Source organism: Athene cunicularia (genome assembly GCF_003259725.1).
Source record: "Athene cunicularia isolate RWA chromosome 1 unlocalized genomic scaffold, athCun1 chr1_part1, whole genome shotgun sequence".
NCBI lineage: Eukaryota > Metazoa > Chordata > Aves > Strigiformes > Strigidae > Athene > Athene cunicularia.
The window spans coordinates 39,665,993-39,670,182 of record NW_020799091.1 but is presented as its reverse complement, the minus strand read 5'-3'; the positions used below and the strand labels follow the sequence as shown (position 1 = coordinate 39,670,182).

Here is a 4,190-nt window from a genome sequence, read left to right as displayed (position 1 = left end):
CTCTGCTTCTCGTGCTGCTCAAAGTCATTCTTTATTGCAGTTACTGTGTTTTATAAACAACAGATGCTCTGTGCCCCTTGTCCATCTTAAACAATTGCTGTCAAGATGTAGCATCAGAATAGGCCACCTTGGCAACAAACAAACATAAAATTCCTCACTCCAGCGTCTGGACTATAGGTCATGCTTTTCAGTGCTGACTGCTCTGGCTGGAGATGATTCCATCTCTTCTGCCTTTTCTCTGGGTTTAAAGAAACAGTTCCCAAGTACTTGTAATTTTGGCAAAAGAATTCATTTAATGAATTATGCTCTGACTAAACAAAATCATACATGTAGCCAGTGGGTAATATTCATATTCATACAAATACAAAAGAACAGTAAAATGCAAAATATACCCTTTTACTGTTGAGCTAACTTTCTTCCTTTCATTCATCCCAGAATCATTTTGGCCATGAACTGAAGAAATAAAGAAGAAAAAATCCTCCAGCATAGAATAGCTATTTTCCATCTTTCACTGGAGAAATTCAAGAGGCTGTATCTGATAATTACAAGTCAAGCTTTAAAAAGGCATCCAATTCTCTCCTATGAAGACAGGCTGAGAGAGTTGGGGTTGTTCAGCCTGGAGAAGAGAAGGCTCCAGGGAGACCTTATAGTGGCCTTACAGTGCTTAAAGGGGGCTACAGGAAAGATGGGGAGGGACTCTTTATCAGGGAGTGTAGTGATAGGACAAGGGGTAACAGTTTTAAACTGAAAGAGGGTAGATTTAGATTAGATATTTGGAAGAAATTCTTCCCTGTGAGGGTGGTGAGTCACTGGCACAGGTTGCCCAGAGAGGTGGTAGATGCCCCCTCCCTGGCAGTGTTCAAGGCCAGGTTGGACGGGGCTTTGAGCAACCTGGTCTAGTGGAAGGTGTCCCTGCCCATGGCAGGGGGGTTGGAACTAGATGATCTTTAAGGTCCCTTCAAACACAAACCATTCTATGATTCTGTGATTCTATGAAATTCTCTTACATCTAATCTTACTTACTTGTCCTTAGGTTCTGCTGGTACTGTGGAAATCAGTACTGGTTTAATTATTAATTTTTCCAAGGCTTTATGTTTGATGCTTTCTTTTCTCAGTGGAAATGTTAAAATATAATGTTATATTATACTCTTAAAATCTATGTTCCAGTTATGTACTTTTCAGCATATTAGTTTACAGACATTTGCAAATTCAGGAAAGCTAGCTAAGGCAAGAAAGATGTTTTGACAAAGAGTTTCATTCTGGACTTTGCATTTTTGTTGTGAAAGTGTACAAGGGGCTGAAAATCATAAAAAAATGTCTGTCACTATTTCTTCAGTTATATGTATTACAGCTGAATCACGAATTAAAGAGCCTCATGGCAAAATGATTAAGATTTTTTTTTTTTTTTCTGGCCTTAGAAGGTATGAACCTATGAAATTACTTATATATAATATGTTGGAAAGTTTTGCCAGTTTAAGCCTTGTGCCAACAAACGGAGGGTTTTTTTATATGAACACTTTTTTGTACAGGTACACAGTTGTGAATTTCCTTTAAAGTGGACAGGAGAAATCTGATTTGCATGAGTTTGCACATCAAGGACTCAGGTCAAATAGGTTCTCAGCTTACTTTAATTTACACCTCTTCTTGCCTCATGGCATAATGATTGCACTAGTTTACAGTCCTTTATACATCAGCAGAATGAAAGCAAGTAAAAAAGATTCAAGTGAATTTAATGGAAATGGCTCTAATTTAGACAACCTTGTGAATACTTTTTGGACTCTCCCCATAGAAATTAATGGTGTGGAATGTCTATTAATTCAGCTCTTCCATACCCTACAGTACAATAAATCCACACTGGCCTTACATGGGTCTATCTTTGATTGTAAAGTAGTGAGAAGCTCTCTTAGAAAGCACCTACTTGGCCAGTGATTTGGGAAAATAAATTCTGACCACGTAGGAGGGGAAATATATAACAGATTAATTTAGATATATGACTCAAAAATAATTTGCTATTCAGGAATAAAATACACATAGCAGTAGAAACCCTTCTAATGTGTCTAATTTAGCTATACCATTCACAACAGAGATTGCACACAAAATTCAGCTAATTCCACCCATTTCTAATTTTCTAACAACCAGGTGCCACAGTGATTTCACCTCCAGAATATTATTAAGATATTTTTCCTTTTACAGTATTTTAGAATGTCTGGTTTTATAAAGCAAGAAGTTTGATCATCTATCCTCTGAAATGTGGACACTAGAAAGAGACTGCACTGTACTAGCTACTCAACCACTGCTGAATGTAAAGTGCAATCTCAACACCAACTCAGTATTGTCCTGCTTGTATATGCAATATTCCCACCGGTTCTTTCAGTTCAAGTGTCTTAATGGGAGCTTACATACAGCTGATGAACCCTCTGATAACTGATATTTTTCCCCCAGTGACATAGCCCTGGAATATAATTTCTTATCTTCTATTTATTCAGTGTGTGACCACACTTTTGGACATACCAAACCACACGTTTCTTTGCTTGTTTGTAGTTTAGAAGCGTCCATATAGCTTTCTAGCAACATATTATTAGTTCCATCATTTCATGTTTCCCAGTCTTTGTCAATCGTGTTTTATTCAATATCATAATAGTATTGTCAAGTAGATGGGTGCAAAAATCCAAGCCCATATCTACACATAAGGCAGCCAAAAGCAGATCTCTGTTCCCCAATATTATATATATTTAATTCCAAGACCTCTTAAATTTAGCCTCTTGCACAGCAGATTGGCTACATACACAGTCTGTGGTATCCCTCTGACCCCAAGGCATAACCAACATTACTTCTTGGAGAAAAAATTCAGGTCAAGTATCTGAAGTAACGTGAGAATTGTTTTGCACAGTTGCTTGAGAAGGGCAATGGCCTAGTCAGCAGCCACACCCAGTTAAGTAGTCTTCTCTGTCCTTCCAAACATACTAGTAATTATTAGACACTGTGCTTCATTAATGTATTGCAAAAAAGAAAGCAAGCTCTACGTTAATTATGGTACGTCATCCAAGAAAAATACTTCTATTTCTTGTATAAGTAGTCTGACACCTTCTTTTCAAAATTATCTATTAAGATGAAGGTTATAATTTTATATATTTTTAATTGCAGCACAATCAGCAAATGTGTCCATATGTTACTTATACTTCCAGTCTACAGCTACTGCTTATTAGCAAGCAGATTTAAAAAACATTGACAATGTCTTTCAATGCTAAAAATTCACTGGAAGCTTTTGAAATTGTCAGGTTTTTTGCAGCAAATGAAGTGTACTGCTTAGAGAAAAGTAAACGAAGCTAAACATGCACTTGATATTGATTCAGTCTACACAACAGATGGCAACATGGATGCAAATAAAGTGCTTGTCCTTTTATTATTATTAGTTAATATTTACATCACTAGTATGCCCAGAGGCCTCAGTCAGGAGCAGAGGCCCATTATGCTAGACACTACACAAATACGCACCGGAACATTTTGTTCCAGTATCATCTTTCTCCTGCTGCACACTAAACTCATTGATGACTCATTTGTATTGCCCAGAGAGTCGTTCAAGCATACAGAGGGTTGATTTCCTCCAGCTGCTCTGTAAAGTTTATAACCTAAGCTGCAAAGGAAGGAAGGGAGGGAAGAAAGCAAGCTTCTGAAATGTAAAAATTCACTTTGAAGGTTTTACCTTGCATTCCTTATAGCACAGATGTGTTGGAATACCCCTTCACTTTCTTCTCAGGTTCCCTCTTAGTTTTCCACTGCCCCATTGTTCCACCCATTTTCTTAATTCTGTCTCCTTCCCTTTGTTGCATTCTCCTTGCTTTTTCTCCAATGCTTTCATGGCGTATGCTTTTACCAGAACATCACCCCCATATCCTCCAAGCCTGGTAAGACTCCGGGAGCTATATAGGAGTTACAAAGCGTACGGTATTCATTGGCCAACAAAGACATCTGTAATTATTAACTGAACTAGTGTATTCAATTTTCAAATTCAAAATGTTTAACTGTTCTCATCCAGAGTGTGATATATTTTAATTATGACAATTAATGTGTTGGTGTATTGTGTATGATTAGTTCTACAGTACAGAAGAAAAGCCTCTTTGCCAGTAAGTTCTTCTCTGAGGACCGTTTCTACCATGTAACAGAAGCAAACTCCCCTCCCCCCCCCCCCC

At 37.7% G+C, this 4,190-nt stretch overlaps 1 long non-coding RNA gene across 1 annotated transcript in view; it reads right to left on the bottom strand.

Moving 5' to 3' along the window:
• Positions 1–827: 827 nt before the first annotated feature.
• The window catches only part of LOC113490358, a 40,084-nt gene continuing 36,721 nt past the window's right edge, over positions 828–4,190 (bottom strand). The window contains exon 5 of the long non-coding RNA XR_003400217.1: positions 828–891. This is a non-coding gene — a long non-coding RNA (uncharacterized LOC113490358). The remainder of the gene's footprint in view (positions 892–4,190) is intronic.